We start from the raw sequence: 24,308 nt of genomic DNA on the forward strand, positions 1-24,308 counted from the left end.
CCTTTTCATGGTGCGCACTGGCATATGCATGTAAACTTTTCGGAATCATTAGGAATTCACAAGTTAAATCATTCTGAATAAATTTCTCGCACAGGAAGAGAAGTCTTTGCCTCATGCAATAGTTGCGGCAATGTTTGCTAGATTTGTCCAGCCGACGTTGCAACTTTCGGCAAAATACAATTTGATAATTATCCACGTTCATTTCTTATGATTATTTGAAACTGAAACGGAAATATGTTCAGGCATAAATTCTTTTATTGCCGGAAAAAAGATTGTTTTTATATGTAGAGAAATTAATCATCTTCCTAAATATGAGCTCTCGAAAAATGATATCTACAATTATGAGGTTATTATTATATAGCATAATATTTTCAATATTTGATTAGTATGGTACCATGCTTTGGAATCAGCGAGGTAATACGTCATGAAATTAAAAGCAAAGGAAAGAATTGTCATATCTTTTGAGTGGCATTACATTTGTAAGGAAGCATCATCCGACTTATGCATACAAATGTTGGCAGTTGCTAGTTTATGAGTAAGCGTTCTGTTTGCGCGTTAGAGCAGGAAGTAATTAACGCCGACAATGAAATTTGTATGACCAAGCCCATAAGCCTATTAAGAGCCTTTATTGTAAATGTAATTGCTAATGTAATTGCCCTTTAAAATGCAATGGTAAGTTTCGCTCCAGTTCCGATTAATTACATCAACGTAACAAGAATGGCTGCGTGATGAAGATTAAACGCGAATCCTCGGTCTAGGACTGACGCTGCAAGAATCACCAGTATACCAGATGCATCAATGCCATGGATCTGTTTACCTGATGCTTGAAAATTAGAGGTGCTCGTAAACAGTCCGTTATTTTTGCATTATTATTATTATTATTATTATTATTATTATTATTATTATTAGCCATAACGTTTCTCTATTCTAACGAACCGACACAGATTGTTATTATTATTAATTATTATTATTAAGTAGTGTAACCAGACCACTGAGCTAAGTTATATAGCTCTCACAAGGCTGGCCATAAGGATTCGTCCTGAGCGGTAATGAAATTTAGATGTTATTTGTTAATTAAGTCACATCTTTCAAAAAATTATATTACTTTGTTAACTGAAAATGGTGGATTCTGACAATTTCTCAAACTGATTTGTTTCCAAAACTTGGCATTCGGTGTCGATTATATTTTTGGATATTCACACAAAAATTGTTAAACTTTCAGCGTTAGTCTACATTCTATACAAGTAGGGATTTGATCTTGTGGGTTACTGATTATAAAATCCTTGGGTCAAACGAGTCGAAATTACTTGGGCTTATCGTTCTTCTTGACTCAGTGAATTCTATACATATTCCAATATTGAGCTTGATCTGTTTTGGCTTGTCACCATCAGGTTCATTATTCCATATTATTCCATATATTCTGTAATTTATTGATTATATGAGCTTTGGATGTTATATAGTTCGCTAATAGAGATATTTATTTACATGTGAACTAGTAATAGTAGTTGCAAGCTCAGCAAATTTATATATACCATGTTGGTCGACTCCCACGTCTTTCCACGGGGACAGTGCTATTCCGCATTACAAGGGTGCTGACCAGGTTCGGGTGGCAGCAGACTCATAAGGGAACTCTCGTTATGATTTGTAGATGGGACACCATTGTCAATCATCCTTTTCATGGTCTTGACCTCCTCCTTCTATAATATAATATGATGTTTCCTTTGTGAGGTAGACATCTTGTTGGGGAGTTAATTTGCGCAATTGCAGGGTGCAACGGTTGCCGGCCTTATGGGTTTTAACTGAATCATAACAATACCCTAGCCCAAAGTCTCCGGTGATTGTCAGTAATTTGATGGATCCCTCGTAAGAATTTGTTTTCTTTAGTACAAGTATTGCATTCAGGTTCCTCTTCAGGCTTTCGGTAGGGTCCTTGTTCAGGGGCTGGAATTTTGAAGGATCACTGAGGATGCTGTCCAGGAGGACATAGACAGCAGTCTTGTCACCTTTTCTTATGATGACATCTGGTTGTTCTCGTATTTTATTTACAGTATATATACAGGATCAACTGATCACTTTGTGCCAGATACGTTTGTAATTGTAATAACCAAAATGCCCTCTTAACTTCTCGAATTCTTCACACTTTATGGATGCCCTTGTCACTACAAAGCCTTAGATCCAAATGCAAGAATATGAAATAATTTTTTATGTCCAAAACAGGATTCCGACCCGCATCCAGAGTATCAGAATGGGGTTTATTTATATATATTTGTTTATGTGTTTCCAGACTGTGTTAAGCCAGGGTCAAAGGACAGACAGACAGACGGACAAGTAAGATTCTTATGGACTCACCCTAATGGATATGAATGCTACAGCACAGCTTGAACCCCCAAAAAAGGACGAGGGACTATTAACCTTGACCTCTCTTGGCTGAGTAGTGGTAAGATTTGATTGGTTTTAAACAGTAAAATTTTTCGCCCAATTCTTAGTAATACACCAAAAATTTCATAATCTAAGATGCATACTTTGGCCTCTTGAAGCAAAACCCTCTCGAGTTTTTAGTCAGTTAACTCCGTTCTTAAAGGTTTCTAACTGACGTGTGCTAAGTCCGGGAGCAAACTATGTTCATACAAACGTGAGCCGTGACCTGTACCACGTAGTTGCCGAACCAGTGTGTATATGTATGTATGTACATATATATATATATATATATATATATATATATATATATATATATATATATATATATATATATATATATATATATACATGCATACATATTCGATTATTTTCATTCGTAAGTTAAGGCTCATATTTACTCAAAAACAGATAGACGTACAAAAGATGAATATCTCCATTGTAGATGAGGATCACTAGGTAGTCTTTCAAAAAGGAAAGGAAAAGCACATTCCCTTCCAGTTACCCAGACCAAGTGCGCTTCATGGTAGAACTACCCCTGCCAACATTTGGAATTTTACAAGAATGTTTTCTTAGGTCCGTTTTACATCAGCTAACTTCTATGGAAGGAAATACCTGACCTAAAAACGCTGTTTCCCCTCTTTTATTAGCATAAGAGAGCCTGAGACTATTATGATACAAAAGAGAAGGCTTAAGATCAACAGTCCAGGCCATTTTATTTTTCGTAACGCTGGTTTGGAGAGAACAGTAAAACGAGAAAATGTGGAGTGATCGCATTATTATTATTATTATTATTATTATTATTATTATTATTATTATTATTATTATTATTATTATTATTATTATTATTATTATTGATGTTTTTCATGTGATGGGAATAACCATCTTGAAATTCTTTAAGAATATTACACCTTATGACAATCTGAATTTTTTCGACTGACTGTTTTCCATTTTTCCAAACCCCAAAAATTGTGCAGTCTCTCTCTCTCTCTCTCTCTCTCTCTCTCTCTCTCTCTCTCTCTCTCTCTCTCTCTCTCTCTCTCTCTCTCTCTCTCATATCGCCATGGGAGGCTTCAGCCACCTCTTGAGGGAATGAAAAATGTATTTGCATGAAATTCAAATTGCGAATCTCCACAGCTGGCGTATGCATTTTCATAAATTTCTCCTTGCTAAAGGAAAATATTGGTAGATGGAATATAAATGGTTCTTGGTATCCTTTTGCCTCTCCTTAAGGTACAGGCATTCAGAGGGACACTTGCACCCCGCTCCCCTGAACATTCATCAGGACGTCTTTACTTCAGCCGGAATGTAGGGTTCTAATGTTGCTAAAGAAGGGCCATCAGACGTAAGATTAGCAGAGATTATAGACAAGGGCTTTGCAGTCGTGTCCCTCGAATGTTTTCGTGTATTCCCTTTGAGTTCCTTTAGATGAATAGAGATGCAATCGGGGAAAGAGTAATTGCTTACAAGGGACTGGAATTAAAGGAAAGGTGGTAAATCCTGTATGATTGCTGGAATCATACATCCCTCAGGAAGATGTAAATTTCATGAGTGCTCAGATGTGTCAAATCCAAAATTCGGTGAGAGTAGTGACTTGTAGGATGCACATTTGCATCTAAACCAAAATGTAAGGGATGTTTGGAAGAGGGAGTTACAATTCAGGGTGCAGTTTGAATGAAAAGATATGAAAGTAACTTAAGGGATGGAGGTCGCCACTCAGGTCTGGTCACATTAACATATTAATCATTGTCTTAAGCCATAGGTATCAGAGGGTTTTGAATCTTAAAATTGCTTTTTAATTTCGGTGATCGATGAAAATATGTTAAAATTCTTTCTGTATTTTGCTAAGTCAAATTGCGTAAATATAATCTAATCTAAATACGTGACAGGAGTCTAAGCTTTTTCATACATTTGACATGAGTTTTATATTGATAATAATGATTCATTTGATAATTAAAGATTTGGTCCCTATATTTTTCAGGCTTATCTACACATTTGTTGCTTATTGATTATTATTTTACAGGTTGTCTAGGTTAAGAGCATGCAGGCTTTAGCACTAACCATTTTGCATTCATATTCATATATATATCCATATTTCTGATTTTTTTTTTTCTTACAAGACATGTATTACACAAGAAGTTTATCTTAACAGCTCAGAACATTTTTCTTTCGTTACATCCGCTTACTTAAAAAGAAGTCAGCTAAACAGTACTTCATAAATTTCCACCTTGAATTCCAACGACATGACAAGTCTCTTCCCAATCTTTCGCACATACACCTTGCTACCTTCCTTTCTTCACTGGTTTGTGACTTACCTCTTCTCTCATCCTATCATCATCTGATATATTTACTCCCTAATGCGTGTGCAGACCAAACGTTTTCATTCTTCCGTATTTCTTAATAATATTCATATAGATATTAAACAGATATGGAGACAGACTTATCTTTCCACGAAGCCTAGTTATACCCACATTTACCTTCATACCACCCCATTCTAAAGACTCCCGCCACTCTCTTACTGTCCATTGCAATTCTTCTTCAGTCTCTGCTGCAATTACGAGATCCTAATCCTTTCACTCAATACATCCATAACCAGTGCAAACAGAAGTGGGCTAAGTGCCGATCTTTGATGTAAACCAGCTCTAAATTCATGCATTTCTCTATTACCTTAGGATGTTATTACTGCTGGTCTTGTTTTATACTCTGTTTCAACCAACCTAACCAACCTTTCCGACAATTTCCTCTTCCTTAAACACTAAAGCACTATCAAATATGGTATTCTATCAAACGCCTTCTCTAGGCCTCCGATTACCTTCCAGCCTCTTTTTGTGTAACTTTCTTGATATGGAGACAGCATCGACTGTACCTATCACTAATGAAACTACTGATGTTCAGTCTTCACAATTGCTTCTGATCTTTAATCAAGTATTCTGCCTAAAACCTTCAATAAAAGTTCTGTTAGTTTGTTTCGTTTATAATTATCGCACTCCATAACATCTTCAGTTTCGACACATTTACCATCGGACTTTCTTCCCAGTCATTTGGAATTACCTCCTCTTCCTAGGTTGTCCTTAACAGTTCAAGCATCCATTCTAACCCCTTGTATACCAAGAGCCTTCAACATTTCAATTTGCACCTTGGCTCTGATGGACGTGGTGCTTTGCCATTCTTCATCTTATTGCTATATAAATTGATATCATAAATATATTTATATAAATTATATATATATAATATATATATATTATATATATATATATATATATATATATATATATATATATATATATATATATATATATATATATATATATAATATATATATATATATATATATAATATATATATATATATATATATATATATATATATATATATATATATATTTATACTATATATATTATTTATATATTATATATATATATATATATATATATATATATATATATATATATATATATATATATATATATATATATATATATATATACATATACACTTTTCCATATCTCCATTCAGACCGACTGAAATGCTGTATATAAGGAAATTTACAACAATAACGTATGTAAAGATATAAACGCAAAGTAGATATACATTATTATCTCATTAGCGTCTGAGGCGGATACCGATCACGCATGCACGCGCACATTTCCTTGGCATATACTGGTAATTGAAGAGTAGCTTTTCACTATAAGCAATTTTATTTTGGTACATTTTTCATAGTGTGACTACACGAAATCCATTCAGAAGTTAAACTTTTCTCTGATTTTTGTCAATAAAAAAATTCCTAGTCCCTGGATACCAGACACCAAAAAAAAAAGATAAAAACGTGAAAAACAAAAGGAGAATTCTGGGTAAAATGGCGAATCATGTTTGTTTTTAAAAGGCGGTTGTGAATTTTTTTCAGCCAATACCTTCCATGGTTGTCAGCGCCTCCATTTCCAAATAAAATCGTGAGTCACAGAAAAAGATGATAAAAATAAAACCGGTTTTTTTTTTATTATTTAGTTGACAATACAAAGTTTGTATTTCCGTCATCCTTAAAAGATATTTAATACATGTAAAACCTATATACCCAGAAGCACTGCAAGTATTTTTAGGGAAACCCCTGGTCAGTCTGACAGCCTATATTCCTGCAGAATTTTGTCCGGGGCTTTCGAATAAAATTTCGCATAGTTAAAACAGCAGTATCGCGAAGCAACAAAAAAACGAAAACAAAAACAAAACAAAAAACCGTCATACTGCCAAAAGGTTGACTTTGGTTCACTGCGCTGGAGGGACTAACAAACAAGGACTGTCTTTGCTTTCCTATATCCGGGGAGGACAGAAAGGCATATTTCATATAACTTGATTTTTTGTGTGCTGCGATCGCAAGGACAGGGCAGCATTTTCCTTTTGTATCTCTGTCTGTAGTTCTCTTTCCTTTCCCATAAACAGAAATTTGCCTGATTTAGGAAAAAGAAAAAAAAATCTGAACTTCATTTTGAAGTAAGTTGGGTGAAGAAGACAAGAGTTTGGAATTTCAAAATTATTTTTTAGCATCTGAAAAACATCATCCACCAGAATGGTATCTCTGATTGGGACAACGGATCGATTCAACGACGGTAAAATACACGAAGTACTCTAATCTATCATCCATAATGAAATCACCCTGTAAAGTGCTGCACTTCTAGTACCAAGTACTCCGCAGCACTTGACGTCTAGTAACTAAGAATAGAAAAGTGAAAAAATAAAAAAGACTTCATGAAAAGGAGCAATGATTAAGAAATTCTGATCTAGCATTACAGACCTCCTATTCCTCAAGTGAACTGCCTTTTTCGTTACCGTAAAACTTGAATGATGTTCAAAATTAGGATTTATCTCAGAGGCAACCTGACCTGTAGTTTCAATACTATGATGCTGGAATCTACTGCAGTGTAATACTAACGTTAGTTTGTTTTCTTTTCCGCAATCGCCACTTTGATCTCGAAGATCATCATCGATCATCTTGATAGCAGTCCTTTAAAACGAAAAATAATATCCTCTGGAAACAAGTGGCAACATGAACATCCTTTTCGAAAAGGTTCAGTTGGAAAATCTGAGTAGATCTGCAGGTCATTGCAGTCCTGGCTAGGGTTGCAACACAGCCACACTAATGATTGTTACTTTTTATCATAGTGGGACAATATGGACAAGCAATCTACAACGTTCAGGTGGCCTGGCCAAAATTTAACTCATAGGACCCAGACAAGACATATGTTGCGTAAAGTCCCCTTGCTGGCCCTGAAAAAAATGTATCATCCTTTGCGCATCTGGTATGGAATTAGTATTCGCTTACTTAACACAACTCTCTTAGGATCAGGGATGCCGTGATTCAAGAAGGTACTTATGTAGGCCATCGGTTCAGAAAATTGTTAGGGCATGATATTTGAAACTGAAAGCAGCTATCTGCATAAATTGCATAAACATTGCAGGTCTTTCGTAGTAATTTGGTGCAGTTTTCCATCATTTGTTCACTTTTTTGACTCGCTAAATACTTTTTCCCGGAAAACCAGGGTGTGGCGAGCGACTATCACTTGGTGATTTCATAAAAACATTTCCAACAGGGAAAGGCGTCATCGAGGCAACGAGAGTCCCAGTATGCTTGCTTTGTCAAACGTTTGGAATCGGAATAATAAACTCTGTAAGGGTCATATTTTGTAAGCCTTGAGACACGAATCTTCTCTTTAGTTCTTGTTATTTTATTTTAGCATCTGACTCTCATGTTAGCCTGGAACACGGGGCACGAAATTTTTTTCTGGCATTAAAATCTCGCCATTCTCAAACCCAGTAAGAAAGAAGTATTGGGATCACTTTCAGAATTCCTGCCTTATAAAACCTCAAGGTTTAACGGAAATTTCCAAGAGAACTGGGGAGCCTGGTGCGAGTTGGACCAAAAGACTAAATGCGAACGAAAGGGACACGTTTGTTTTACTGCTCACCTCCCAAGGAGAGAAATGAACAATGTTTGGTTTGGTTCCTACTCTGATGGATGATCCAAGTAGTAAGATGTTCCTTATAACCTTATTCTCTCGAATAGTGAAGTTAAGCAAAATTCAGTGTGTGGCCAGTCCTGTATTTATTAAGCTGTTGACGAATGCAAATTTTCCAACCAAGGTAGTCTAGAAACCACCTCGAGCAACATTAACCAGCAATTCAAAAGTAGTCTATTCATCAGCACCTGATGTACTGACTTGTATCTTTATTTTGTGTGTGTGTAGACGAAGAGAGTTGCAATGAGACAGGTGGCCCATAGGAACTCTTTTACTCCGTGTATTCCGATTGTATTTCAAATTTGAAGCCCTGTATTAAAAAACTTCGAAATTATTCAGGGTCGAAATATGAGTAATAAAAACAATAATACCAGAAACAATGAAATTGTAATGCCCATAATCTTGTGATATTATTATTATTATTATTAATAATTATTATTAATAATAATATTATAATAATAATAATAATAATAATAATAATAATAATAATAATAATAATAATAATAATAATAATAATAATAATAATAATTGCCCTTTACGACTTTTTTTTAAGTTTACAAAAATCTTTCCTAAAAAAGTGGAAAGGAGTAGTAAAACGTAGAAACGAAGATATAAACAAGAAGATGAAAAAGGAGAGATATGCAGTCTAAAAAAATACATCTGAAATTCTGAAGGCCTGATTGACAGAACGCATTAAAGCGCTGAGAGGCTGAAACAGCTAGATTATTCATCGGTACAAAAGACGGAGCGAAGAGTGAGTGAAAACCATCACAGAAAGAAAATAGAAAGGTAAATTAAAAACGTTTTTTGCAAAAGGTTTATTGAAGCTCCTATTGGTGACTTTCAAGATTTTTCTTTATTTACTAGCGGCCGTGATTTCGAGAAATATGCCGAAATTAGCTGGCAGTGAAATAAATGTGTAGTATCCAAGACGCAACTTCTTAATCGCTAATTTTTCAAACCCTTTGCAGACCCTTTGCAGAAAGTCTAAATACTTTAGCTTTTAAAAAATCATAAGCCACGTGATTTATCATTTTCAGAGGATATAAGAAGTGTGTTTGATGACTAAATGATCTGCCTCTGAGCAATTGAAATAAAAATCATGAAGATGAATCAAATGCTATGATGAAATCAAAAAGCTTATTTTGTTTTCGGGCCACCTGATTACATATGCTAAAAACCAGTAACGCTTGGTAGTTTGTGAGGCAAGGCCACTAACCCTGCGCTCAACACTTCTTTTTTATATGAGCTTAGTGCCAGCATCAGTGAATAAACAGTCACTACAAATTTCTTAGAAAGAAAAAACAGAAACATCGTCAAACATCCTTTTTGTACGAGTTTAGGATACACTTTCACTGCTGAGTTCTTGAAAAAGTCAGAGATATCAACAGACATCCTTTTCTTTGGAGTTTATGGCCGGTATCAATGGATAAATTTTCACTCTAGAGTTCTTCAAAAAGCCAGAAACATTAGCAGACCACCTTTCTATAGAGTTTAGGGCCAAGAGTAGTCGTTCAACTCATAAGGTCAGGGACATCAAAAATTTTTCATACGAATTTAGGGCTGGCATCAGTAGATACTCACACTGCGAAGTTCTTAAACCCCGTAGGGGGGTAGCGCTGTCAGTGCACCTCCTGCGGTGCAATGTAGGCATTACCTAAGGGCCTTTGCAGCGTCCCTTCGGCCCCTAGCTGCAAATGCTTTCATTTCTTTTACTGTACCTCCGTTCATATTCTCTTCCATCCTTACAGTTCACCCTCTCCTAACAATTGATTCACAGTGCAGCTGCGAGGTTTACCTCCTGTTACACCTTTCCAACCTTTTACGGTCAATTTCCGTTTCAGCGCTGAATGGCCTTAGTTGCCCCAGTGCTTGGCATGTATGTATGCCTAAAATCTATATAAATCAAGCGAAGTTCTTAAAAAAGCCAGAAACAACATCAGAAATCCTTTTATACGAGTTTAGGACAGGTTTCAGTGGACAAACTCTCACTGCAGAGTTCTTGAAAAACTCGGGAGATCATCAGATATCTGTTTTATGAGACCTTAGGGCCGGCATCAGTAGATAAACTCTCACTACAGTCCTTAAAAAGACAGGGACATTATCAGATATCCTTTTTATACGAACATGGGGCTACCATCAGTGGATAAGCTATCACTACAGAATTCTTTTAATAGCCATTATTATTATTATTATTATTATTATTATTATTATTATTATTATTATTATTATTATTATTATTATTATTATTCAATTGATGAACTCTATTCATATGGAATAAGCCTACATGGGCCATTAACTTGAAGTTCAAGTTTCCAAAGAATATGGTGTTCATTAGAAACAAGTAACAGAAGACAATGGGAAATACTGAAAGAAAGAAGAGGTTACTTGTTAAAAAAGAAAAAAAATAAATTAACAGATTAATGGATAGATAAAAATGTAGGTAAATTATTAAAATTCAAGGAGAATTGTATAACTTTTGAAGTTCCAACTGCATGACATCCTCTGGGAGTTTGTTCCACAGTCCAACGGTGTGAGGAATAAAGGCCCTCTGGAACTGAGAAGTTCGACAGCGAGGCATATTTGGTGCTGCTGTTCAGCAAATCTGGTTGCTCTTGGCAGGAAAAAGGGGGATCAGGGATCAATTGTAAATGTGAAAAATCTCTGCTGAAATTCACCTTATAAAAATTTGATAAACAAGAGACCATTCGTCGATGGTCCAAGTCATAACTGCTAATATTAGTAAACAGAAACCTGCCACCACGAACCACTCTATCTAAAAGAGATAAGTCATACGCACCGAAGAATAGTATTCTAGTTAAGGAAGCTCAAATTATCTAAAACAGGTTGCGATGATTTTAGCACTTATAAATATATGAGGCCCTGAGTACAATACCTAACTTTCATGGGGTTTGCTGAAATTTTTATTAAATGTTTCTCAAAAGTAAGATGTGAGTCAAAAGTTACACCTAGAACAGTTAAGGCTTCATTTAGCAAAGTCCCATCCACTAAAGGGGAGGATGAGGTGGAAAACTACGAGTTCTGCTAATCAGTAGTGTTTTCGTTTTACTGGAGTTCAGCCTCATGCCCCACCGAGTACACCATTCACTAACCCGTTTCATATCACGATTAATAATGCCATTTTCAAACGTCTTTTTCAACATTAAATGAAAATATCAGACGAATAAATGTTTTTATCGTTATTGTTAATCTTTGTAATAGAGACCGGATTACGATACCTGTTCTTTTTCATTACGCAGTTCAAGTTCGGATTTGGTCTTCAGTGTATGAAAGAAATTCTCTTATCAGATGTAAAATCGTCTAGATCCTAAGCCAGTTTAAAAGAGGAATAGAACGGTGAAGTAACTCCCTTACCTCGTAAAAGGATTAGGGCTACTGACTTCTGCAGAAATCCTTAACAGTTAAATGCAAAAGACAGTGGGTTGTAACTATGGCCGACAATGAAGAGAGTAAGCAATTTTTTTAATAAAAGAGAAAACCAAAAAGGATATCATAGATTAACGCTAACTAAAACTCAGAATATAACGTAGATACAAATTTAAATCCCAAAATCTGATCAAAGTAAGTGAATTACCAAAGGAATTATGAAGATTAATCAGAAGGAAGCGACACGAAAACAACAAAGAGAAGAGCAAACCAAAACGCATAACAGTAAAATCTGGACCAACATAGATATAGAGGAAAATCCAAAAATAGACAGGAATGAGTGAAAGGCCAAAAGGGGGATTATGCAGACTATCCTAAGAGAGAGCAGGCAATTCACTTAAGCCTGATTTGCCATGCCAATAAGTTGAACAGAAATCCCTTGAATAATGGATATAGGGGGAAGTGGAAAGTAAAAACTAACTTAAATCTTTTCCTTCATATGGCTCAGGACCCTACGATTTTTCTCTTTTTTAAATATTTTTTTAGATGCAAACATTGTCCATTCTTTTTTTCGTAATCTTCTTTGTCTATTTTCTTTTTCATCCGATACCTGCGTGAAATGTGCTCGTTCCATATTTTATTTCCAGGTAAGGCTCTCTCTCTCTCTCTCTCTCTCTCTCTCTCTCTCTCTCTCTCTCTCTCTCTCTCTCTCTCTCTTGCTAGAGCAGCATAGTCTCCAGATTTCACGGACGTTATTTTTTATTGTAACCCTTAACTTCTGCCTAGAATACTGACATGTTATATGAAATATAAATTTACCTACCTAATCAATACTTAATATATAAGTAAATAAACCTACTTTGAACATTGATCCAATTGCAAATTCTTTCCACACTTGTTCTTATGGATTGGACTTCGTGGCGTCATCTGTCGCTTAATTATTTGTGGCGATGTCAATTGTTCTATTTGAGTTTTGTCTTTAAATTCAAGCGTGAGGGTTGATGTGCTGACTCTTCAGTCGTCCTTTCTAGGCACTTTCGCTATTCACTTCACGCCAATATGTAGCTTCTAATTTGATATCGATATCTCTCCCTAACCATATTTCTTGCGGCGTCCCTTTAAGTTCTCATCTGCTCCCTTCACTGTTTTACACGTTTTCATCATTCATTACTCTTCATCTTTCCACTCATTCAGCTTATTTGCTAATAATAAGACTTTAGTGTAGCACTTTATATTCTTACTTTCATACTACTCTATAACTCGATTCCGTTTTATATGAATTGAGACCTGGCAGTTTCCATTTGTTTAAATTGTCGTTTTTTTCGAATTTTCCACAGTTTCAGCTTGAAAAATACCGCCTTTTTTTCTGTCATATCCAATGAATCATATACAAAATCTGTCTGTCCCGCCCGACTTGATCAGATATTTTTATCCACATTATCCGTTCATATCGTCATAACTTAACTGATGCCTAAGAATTCAAAACAACATGCTACGAGGGTTTTTACGCTTGTGTAAGTCACAGGCCTGGATAAAAGCGGTGATTTAATCTAGGGTTAAAAATTATCTCGTCAAACAATAGCAATACTGAAACCCACAACAACCCATAACGATTTAGTACAAGGAAATGGATTACAGCAAATGTCCAACCGAAAAAAAATTTTATGATTAAAAAATAAATAGATGAAAAATAAATGAATAAATCGAACTCGAAATTATTCCCTGTAATACAGACACAATATGGGAATTTATTCTTTGATTTGCGTCAAAATCAATAATCTTTCATTTTCATGGTGGCGTTTCAAGTATTGTAGATGGACGTCCCACATCGTTATTGCCGTTATTCCTAAACAAGGTTCATTAGGAAATTGAATCTTGCTTCGCTGGGGGCATTACAAGTTTGTCGATAGAACGTAGTTTGATACGAGGACGGATCTGATTGCCTCTCTGTGATAGTAGACTCTGATTCGATATGAGGATTTAGATTAATGTATATAGAACTCGGAATCTAATTACTTTATGCTGAAGCATTAAAGAGGAATTCTGTAATGGCTCAGAAATACCTGAATACATATGCAAGTGCCTGAAGGAATCTCTCTCTCTCTCTCTCTCTCTCTCTCTCTCTCTCTCTCTCTCTCTCTCTCTCTCTCTCTCTCTCGTTATATCTATCTATCTGTCCTTGCTCCAGTGGTGTATAGTTATTTCTCGCTAGTAGACAAGGATGAAAAATACCCAAAGAGCTTTAATCTAATCCTCAGGCAGCATCAGCAGAGATGCACCTGCAACTCAACAAATCCGCTCGCTGGTGGAATCTACCCTCGTTGGTAATGAGACAATTTACACTGCAGTGGAATCCCGTCTACAATGCTAATGTGTTAATCCCATTAGAATGATGCAGATTTGGGGAATTCACACTCTTCTCCCTCTTCTTCTTCTTCTTCTCTCTCTCTCTCTCTTCCTCGCTTTAAAAAATATAAATCGTGCATGCAAGCATTATTCGTTTAAGACATCGTTTTTAACTGTCAGTCATTTTGTTACTCGATTTACACTCCAGTTTTGTACAGACGAACGAAGCTACATCGTTTCTCTCTCTCTCTCTCTCTCTCTCTCTCTCTCTCTCTCTCTCTCTCTCTCTCTCATTAACACAAACACTCAGATGCCGGATGCATTAGGCGAGATAGTTTCATTATGTATTACACCTAAATGTTCTGCATTAGGATTGATACTGCAATCTGATGAAATAACGTGATTAGCTATTGTTTGTAAATGGTGTCATTTGCATATAGTTCTGCGCTCATTTGAATGGTCTCGATTTCATTTTTGTTGTGCCCATTTTTCAAAATAGATGGAGAGAGGAACTTAATATAGTGGCTGAAAATATTCATATTGCAAAGAAAGTTAAAAAATAATTCATACTCGAGGGCAGAAACTAAGAAAGGACGCAGTTTTCTCTGTTTTCTCCCAACATACCTGTGGAATACGAGCCAGTATTTCGAAGCGTTTTACAAGACGCTGTTACACTTGACACTCGCCTCATGTTAAGCACTTCATTTCTTAGGTTTAAAAGGTGCATTCTGATCAAATACATTCATAAACCTCTCCCAGAAAGTACGTTGTAAACATTCAAAATTTCTACGCTCTTCTCGTCTATCTTTCAGGTGAATCTGGAATCGTCAGAAAACTAAAATCGTAAAATTGATTCTTTCAGTCTGGAAACAACAAAATTGCTAAGTGCTGACTCCTTGATGAAGTGGTATTCAATTCTTTGAAATTCAAAAAATTAAATCAAATTCGTGAATGATCAACATTTCTCAATAAAACAAAAATTTTTATGTTTCCTTTAACATTCTTGGTTAAGTGGGTTTAGGTTCAAACATTTTACTTTTCTTCCTTGCGTGAACGAGCTGAAGGCAAATCGGATTTTATTATCATTTGATGATTATGTTTTAATCGAAGTCACATGCAATGCCGACCAATTTCTGTGGTATATTTCATGAATATCAGGTGTTCATATAAAAATGTAAAACTAATCATCTAATTTCTCGAAAAAGAGGTTTATTTTGCAAAGGAGTGTTCACCTAGGAAAGATTATGTGGTAACCCCAACCTTTATTTCCTGCCTTTTAACTGAAATAATGAATGTCTGGATAAGTAAAAGCATATACTTTGTTTCAATTCCCTCTCTCTCTCTTCATTATGTTTCAATTCCCTCTCTCTCTTCATTACAGCACATTTCGTCGGTTCACGATAGTATTCCGGTGGTAATGTAAAACTAGAATGACTTTTTTATTATTATCATTACGTACATAACTACATCACGCTACTGCCCATTTTCCTTGAAAATCAAATCACATTTCTAAAGAAATTAAGCCAAGAAAAATGAATTTTTTGTTAATGGAACTCCTTCAGTTTGGTGTTTTAGGAATACTGTGGTTGCCGAAGCGCCCGAACGATATAAAATTTTCCCGAAACTCGGTTCCACTTGTGGGTCCTGCTTAAATTATAGTGTATCTCTTTCAGCAAAATAATAAGAATATTGTGACTACGATCAAAAGCTATTAGTACTGTGAGGATCTCGGATGTAATGAAAGTGTCTAGAATTCAAGGAAAGGTGTCTGGTAAAAGCCTTTTGTGATTCATATTTTTATGTCAGATCTTCACGTTAGCTTTCGTGAGGCCTTTTTATTCAGTCCTTTAAACTGACATGATTCTGGACACAAATAATTCATAACCAAATTTTCATAGTACACAGCTCATAGGATAAGGCTGTCTTCCTTCAATACTTCCTGTTTTCGGTTCTCGTTCGAATCTGATTTTCTTGTTGAGAACCCATTATGTCAAGTAAGAGGGTGTTACGTGATTAGTTACGTAATAATAACAAACTTTGGTCCCCCTCCTTCCCCTCCTTCTCTCTCTCTCTCTCTCTCTCTCTCTCTCTCTCTCTCTCTCTCTCTCGTCAGTTTTCAGTTCATAGTTATATTGTCTTTTAACGAGTTTTCCATGTATTTTAATCACATTTCAGTTTAAGCTATTATGAATTTTATTGTTAAAATTTATTATCATTTTTTTTTTTTGCCTCTGGTACGGGCTGTAGGGTCAGTCCAGGTATTTTGACATTCGAATGCAGCTCATCTACCGAGTCAAACAAGACCACTTTCAAGATACAACGTGAGCTGAATAAGTAAGCACGAAAGAAGTATGGTGTAGGATGAATGTAACGAATGAAGATCGTTACGAAGTAATAGGATTCTATTTCTATTCAAAACTGGCACAGTCACATGGAACAAATAATAGGATTCTGTTTTTATTCAAAACTGTCTCACAGTCACATGGAACAAAAATACGATTCTATTTTTATTCAAAAATGGCACACAGTCACATGGAACAAATAATAGGATTCTATTTCTATTCAAAACTTGCGCACAGTCACATGGAACAAATACTAGGATTCTATTTTTATTCAAAACTGGCTCACGTTCACATGGAACAAATAATAGGATTTTATTTTTATTCAAAACTGGCACACAGTCACATGGAACAAAACAAATAATAAGAACAAATAGCAGGAGTCTGTTTTTATTCAAAACTGGCACACAGTCACATGGAACAAATAGCAGGAGTCTGTTTTTATTCAAAACTGGCACACAGTCACATGGAACAAATAATAGGATTCTATTTTTATTCAAAACTTGCACGCAGTCACATTGAACAAATAGGATTCTATTTTTATTCAAAACTTGCACACAGTCATATGGAGCAAACAATAGGATTCTATTTTTATTCAAAACTGGCACACAGTCACAAGGAACAAGTAACAAGATTCTATTTTTATTCAAAACTGGCACACAGTCACATGGAACAAGTAACAAGATTCTATTTTTATTCAAAATTGTCACATAGCCACGTGGAACAAATAATAGGATTCTATTTTTATTCAAAACTGGCTCAGAGTCACATGGAACAAACAACAAATCCATTAACTAACTAGACAAGTTTGTACAGAACAGACCTGCCTCTTGGCTGTAAATAGAAAAACACAATAGCTAACTAAACGCATATGAAAGCTATACATAAATAGATATATACACATATGGGGTTTCATACATTTAACTTGTATTGTGCTGGTCTGGGAATCTTCTTAACTTGAGCGACAAGTAACTCAATGCAATTTAAGACTGAATACCTGAAATCTGAGACAATTTTGACAAATGAGCTGCCCCGACGTGGCTTTCTATTTCCTCCTTTTCCTCACGTAAAGAATGGCGGGACAGGTTAGCGAACGCCCCTTGTCAAGCCCTGGAATGTTCATCGAATGACAATGAGGTTTTATCCTCGAACTGGACGGCATGAAAGGTTTACGATCTCTCAGGAATAAAGGCGCGGTGCGATGATATAATGCCTTAGTTCGTGAGGGTTTGAGAGGGTTCGTGTTTGAGGTACAAAGCTTGTAGACACGGCATGGACTTTAGGTGTCAGTTTCTCTGTTCCGAATATTGATGGACTCCTTCGTGTAATAACAGTATGAACTCTGCTGGTCTATTCTTTTGATCATATTTGTCCTTTTGATGCACGTCGAGCTGTTTTCTATTTTTTGTCATATTTGCTCTACTTATAAGTCTTTATATAATGAACCGAAATTAGGTTCACATCACTAAGTGTTGAGTTGTTCCGAGCCGCCAATGAAGAATTAGAGGAATTTATTTCTGGTGATAGAAATTCATTTCTCGTCATAATGTCTTTCGGATTCCACAATAAGCTGTAGGTCCCGTTGCTAGGTAACCAGTTGGTTCTTAGCCACGTAAAACTAAGTCTAATCCTTCGGGCCAGCCCTAGGAGAGCTGTTAACCAGCTCAGTGGTCTGGTTAAACTAAGATATACTTAACTTTTTTGACACTCCATAAAACCTAAAAGCCATTTCGATGACAATAAACTGAAGCGATTATTAACAAGTGCACTACTTCCAGTTGGCAGAAAAATCTGAGCCTTATTCAGTTAAATTTGAGATACCTAATTTTCGAATTCCGTGGTAAAGGTATGTGAAGACGCGGTAGGTGACGGTTCCTCTGCTTGAGGCATCGTTAGCTAACAAAAGCAAACTTTTAAAATTAATTTGTTTTAAGGAACGGGTGTATATGAAAAGGAAAAGTATCCAGTTGTTTCTCTTCGTCTTTAAACTGATGATTCAAGACATCTGTTGTGTTTCCTTAGCATTTAAGTGTAATATGAATGTTTCCACGTCACTTTAATCATTCAAAATATTTTTTTTATTGAAATTAAGTAGGAAAGCATTCATAACCAGACTATCTTTAAAAGCTGAAACATCAGCTGAATCAAGTAATTAAGCTTTCTTGCCCATATCTGGGCTGTAATCATAGTTGGGCGTTCAAGAGAGAGAGAGAGAGAGAGAGAGAGAAAGAACCAAAAATAGAAATATCAAAACGTATCAGAGATTAATATTTATTTCTGTGTAAGTTCACGTCTTAGTGTGGGCATTCTGTGGTTACCAGCCACAACTGAGTAGGTTAAGAAATACCAGTGTGGAAGTTTACAGGAAGGGGTCTGCGAATGCACATATGAACTGCATTACAAGGCTTATAAATACAAGAAAAGAATCTATGTGGTTCAATAAACATTCCCTGTGCGGTAAGCAAAATAAACATAGGTCTCGATGAAGCTATGCTGGGTTACCTGAGCTTCAGTAATAAGGATTACCATTAAAGAAATTTATGTTTAGATTAGAAAGACATTCACAGTTTTGTAGACCGTATAACATGCTATTCAAAAGGAGTCTCCTCTGAATCTGAAAGCATAAACGAAATTTGTTATGGTTATTTCAAGTAAACTGCCCAACAATCCCACGCTAACCCTACCTTCGAATGGATTATAACCAGGTCTTTGTAACTTAACTGTGTTAACAAGGTGAGGAGTGTTTTCATTATCAGAATATAAACTTGCGTCTTTTTCTTAATATACGATATAACTTACGTTGCTTATTATTTACATTCATGTTCCAGCCCCATGCTGACAATGGATGCATTTTTTTTAATAGCCGACTGACAGCTGCGTGCAGAAATGAAAATATCACGACAAACATTAGAAAATCAATTAGACAATGAATTCAGTTGCTTAAGGTATACAACAATTTCAGAAATAATAAGTACCCTACGTACATTATGCTTACCTTTAAACGCACCGAAAGCAAAAACTGGAGTGAAATGAGGTGGGTGCCAAGAATCTCTGTAAAATCATTTGGTAGTTAATTTCTAAAATTACAAATCAAAAACATTCGGTGAAAAGTTCGTTTGAAAAACCTGATGTTTCACAGAGATTGTAATGCCGAACGGAATGATATATGCATTATTGCAAACTGAAAGGAAAACTCATTACCATGATTGCAGCAAAAATAAATTCATTTTTTTCCTCTTCTTTCATTAATTTTCATGTGCCATCCTTTACAAAATGTTTAATGGCGTCTGTTCCTCTACCCAGTGACCGAAGATAAAATTATTATAACAAAGGAATCAGAGTGTGTCCTTGAGTTGTATTCTCTAGATACATTATCATTTCTTTATGAAGAGAAAATGTTAATAGAGATGAGATGCATAACCTAGTTGTTACTTTTTATTTATATAGGTATAAAGTTGGAGACTAACAGACTATTAGAAGTGCAGAATTCCCTGAGAGCTACTAAATATTCGTATGGACAAAAATTTCTTCACGATTATATGACTGGTTCCAAAGAAAATCAGGACGCTTACATTTTCCCTTCATTTGCCGCATCAAAGACGAATCTCCTGTGCAGGAAACTCCCACAACGTCAGCCTCTTCAGACAGGTAGATATAGATAACGCCCACCGGCTGAGCATCTAGCCCATACAAACTTTACAAATAACTTCGATTTTTTTCCTAGTAATTTGTCTCCTAGTTAATTATACCATTCAAAGCTCCCCCCAAATCCATCTAACCACCAGTGTCTAGGTATACCCTTTTTCTCCTTACCATTACAACCCAGTTATACCATTTATACCTACTTTTTATAACTCAGTCCCATACAATCCTTACACGTTAAAAAAAATACATCAAATCACTTTTTCACTGTTAATATACTTTTTAACGTCTGAATCTTTGTTATATTTCGCGTTCCTCAAATCTTTCTACCCTCTTTACTTTACAGATACCGTGTGGACATGCATTACAGCAGAATATACCCGTTCTTTTTTTATTATCATTCTGCATTCACACTTCAGTATCCGTATTTCACAGTCCATGGTGAAACCCAATATTCCATCTCCCCGGCTTCTGTTTACCTCACTTTACTCACTGAAATTTATTGTCAACCTTCCTTTGTATTATTTACAAACACTGGTTACTTCACCTTACTTTCTAAACTTGCACCTACATCTATCCTTTCCAAGAATTATTGGTTGAAACCCACATTTACACCAAACTAATCACTCTTCTACCCGGTTTTCTTATACAAGTTTACTTTAATCATAAAATACTTGCCATTTGCGCTCAGCGCTCTCCAAATCATCCCTAACAATTTTACCAGCTGCCCTTTCTAAGAGCCTGTGTGCTTTCTCATTACTCCCAAACTTTCTACATAATTCCTTCATAACAAAGACTTGATACAAAAACCAGATATCCGTCTAAACCACCACTGCTCTTTTCCTAGCAAACCATATGTTAAAACTCAAATCCAAACCGTAACACATACCTTCTTTGGTATACTAATACCTTGCCCTTATAACTCTTACAGTCAACTCTATCATCGTTCCTTCAACATAAAGGAACAATTATTATTCTCACTTGTGCAGTTTAAACCTTTCCCTCATTCAGCAATATCTTACATTACATACGCAGTCCCAATCAACTTTTGATTCCCTTTATTCTCCAGTCTTTTAATTGCCTTTCTTGTAACCTCACTAGTCACTTCCTCAAGAATTCTCAAATTTAAAATAAGCATTTTCACTTTTAATAGCATTCACCCCTTCACAGTAGGCCAGTTTAATTAATTTTCTAAATCTTCAATCCAGCCAGGAAGACATCTCTTACTGGATTGCAATCTCTAGTTCCACAATAATAATAAAAATACTGTCTATTCCAGTAGGCCAATTACTTACCTTTTGCCATACTGAATGTTACGTGAAGTCTCCTAACCAGTAGTGTTAGTTTACCTTTTAAGTATCCCAGCATCATTACCAAGAGCAAATTTTCAGGTGATACATAACCGTTGATAGGTAAGGTCACTTCGGGTCATCTCAACTTAATGACTGGATATATTATCTATGTCATGCAAATGGCTAGGTCAGGCAACCCTTGCTTGAGCAATATTGAGTTGGATTCTATGCTTCGTTAAAGGTTAGGTCTTGTAATGTTACTCATGCCAGTTAACAAGTCAGGTCAGACTAAATGTAATCTGTACAAGCTTAGTTTAGTTAGTTTAGAAAGAATAGGACAGGAAGTTTCTGTCATGTTAAAGTCTAGAATAAAAAACAAATTCTGGGTTCAAGTTAGGCTGTGAATATTTGGCTACGTTAGTTCCCTGCCCACTCACTCAAACTAATATGTCAGGCTAGCGTCTGTTCAATAAAAGATTAAAGACCACTAGGTTTGGTATGTCGTCATTTATCCTCCCTGGGTATGCTAAACGGAAAATTTGCATAATTATGATATTTTTTCCAACTATAGATACAGATTCCAAGAAACCCTGCAAACCTTATTATGTGGTATGATAGTTTAACACTAAGCAAACTATTCATTTATTATCTTATTTTACACTGATATTCGTGTTTTGTACGAGTAATGTGACACGCAATGAATAACAACAATGGCGAGAAAATCGTAAGAAATTACGTACATTTTACTCATTTCCTGTCTGTTATGATTTCTCGTGTGCTTTGCATGTATTTAAAAAATATTACAATACTTTTTGTTTTACTACACAGGATTTTGATTTGTGTTCTGACTAGCGATCTACCCATAAATATTTAGGCACTATTCAAGACAAAATTTATTTCCCTTTTCCCAAACTGATTCTTAGTTTTATGTTTTTTCGATTCATGAAAGTGATGTTTCCGCCTGTTCAAATTATTACATACCCATCGTCTTAAATGACAGATTCATAAAAGGTTGTACTTTTGTCCGCTTAAACCTGGAAAGCAATGACATTAACCTTGCGTAGCATATTTTATGATCGAATCATTCTAAAATTTCTATTTTACTTTTGCTCATGTTAGAAACAACACCGTATTTCAGTTATTGCTTTGGCAAGATGGCAGGCACCCGACTCCGACAGACCCAAACACCTGGGTTTGGAAGCACTTCAGTTGGACAACAGGTCTTGATAGGTATTGTGTGTGTTCTTAGCATCTCCCTCTAAAACTCCAGTGATTGTGTCTGAACGATATGCCTCCCAGACATATTTATCCATAAGGCTGGTTCAAAAAGGGATTAAAAATGTTGATATTTAGTGCCTGCTATATGACGAAAACAAGATTTAGCCTACTGAATTGCTCTATGAAGTGCTGCCCTATAGTTCTCTTTTGACCATGGGGCCAAGACTAAGAACAGGGGATCATAACCGTTCCGTGATGATGATTTTTCGCATGCACACATGTTCTGGCAATTTATGGTGTTAAATTATTACGAGAAAATACAACCAGGCTAACAACAGTGCCATCGAGTCGTCGTCATTAAGAGTTCGAATGTGTCACTTAAGAATGGTCATGAACTATATTCCAAGTTACATATGGAGAAGACTTTTGCACTGTATCCCCAGTGGCACTCATAGAAGATTCTGAACAGTATTCCAAGTTGTATTCGGTGATGACTGGGAAAGTTTTAATGCGGGGCTGGGTCAGCAGCCTGCTTTGTACAATGCATCTAATATTTTTTTACGACCCTGAACGAGGAGTGGTGTGTTGCACGCAAATTGGTCGTTTCGAAAAACCATTGCGCTTGTGCTGTGTTACTGCTGGCAGCAGATATGCAAGGTAAGTGTAGATCAATAATTGTTTGCTGTTTCATTTGAAATTTATATTTCTACCATGTGATGTATACCTGACGAATGCCCTCGGAATTCCAGTTATATTTGAATGTGTGTAATAGTCACTAGTCAAATTTAGTCAAGGGAATAAAAATGATTATTTTTTCAAGGTGGGCTGATAACAGGAAAGCTTTGTGTTAACTATGAATTGCTACTGAATGATGGATATTTTACGTAAAACAAAAGGCTTGGACTGATATTGGAGGTCTGACAGTAGGAGTTTTAAAAATGTAAATGCGATATGCGGTTAAAAATCATTCTTCCACGGTTGGGACGATCTCGACACTGAGTGTCTATTGATGTTTCGCCACATAAATAACCTAATAATAAATAACTTAACGCAGTCAGTTAGGTACATATTTCTTGGGCGTAGCTTAGTTGGGTCAATTGGGTAATGGCCGTCCTCCTTGCAATAGAATGAGTCTGTTCTTAAGTCACTCAGTTATCAGATTTTTTTTTTTTTTTTTAGAATTTTGTGTAAGGAATGTAATGAACAAAACATTGAATTTCATCACTGATCTGGAGGAAGGATTGAAACAAGAAAATTAATGAAATTCTTGCGTGTTCTTACACCACCTCAGTGTCAGGTGATACAAATATTCATAAATAATTGCCGTTACCTCTGTGGCAACAATGCATAGGAATGCAAACTACACTTACTGTATTTATAAATAAATTGTCCAGAAGTATTATTTACTGTCAGTTCGTTCAGTTTATACATCCTTCGGCTGCTGTTAGCCAATTCAACATGCTTTTTCTTAAAACACGAATCAATGTTCGGATTTTTATAATGTCGCTACAGTACAATCTCTTTAGTACTTTTTGCAGATAATAGCTTGGTTGCACTCATCCATGTACTGAAAAAGCTACTGGCTCAATAACTTGTTCAAACGCTATGTTTGTAGGTTTTTAATCGTATTTCGAAATCCTTATCACTTTGTCAGCTCGGTG

General features: G+C 35.7%; 1 long non-coding RNA gene across 1 annotated transcript in view; it reads left to right on the forward strand.

Annotated features, from left to right (window-relative positions):
* Nucleotides 1-23,304, forward strand: part of LOC136839448 (uncharacterized) — a 45,993-nt gene extending 22,689 nt beyond the window's left edge. The window contains exons 2-4 of the long non-coding RNA XR_010853342.1: nucleotides 2,285-2,437; nucleotides 19,943-20,143; nucleotides 22,568-23,304. This is a non-coding gene — a long non-coding RNA (uncharacterized lncRNA). The remainder of the gene's footprint in view (nucleotides 1-2,284; nucleotides 2,438-19,942; nucleotides 20,144-22,567) is intronic.
* Nucleotides 23,305-24,308: the final 1,004 nt, after the last annotated feature.

Source organism: Macrobrachium rosenbergii, chromosome 6 (genome assembly GCF_040412425.1).
Source record: "Macrobrachium rosenbergii isolate ZJJX-2024 chromosome 6, ASM4041242v1, whole genome shotgun sequence".
Lineage (NCBI taxonomy): Eukaryota > Metazoa > Arthropoda > Malacostraca > Decapoda > Palaemonidae > Macrobrachium > Macrobrachium rosenbergii.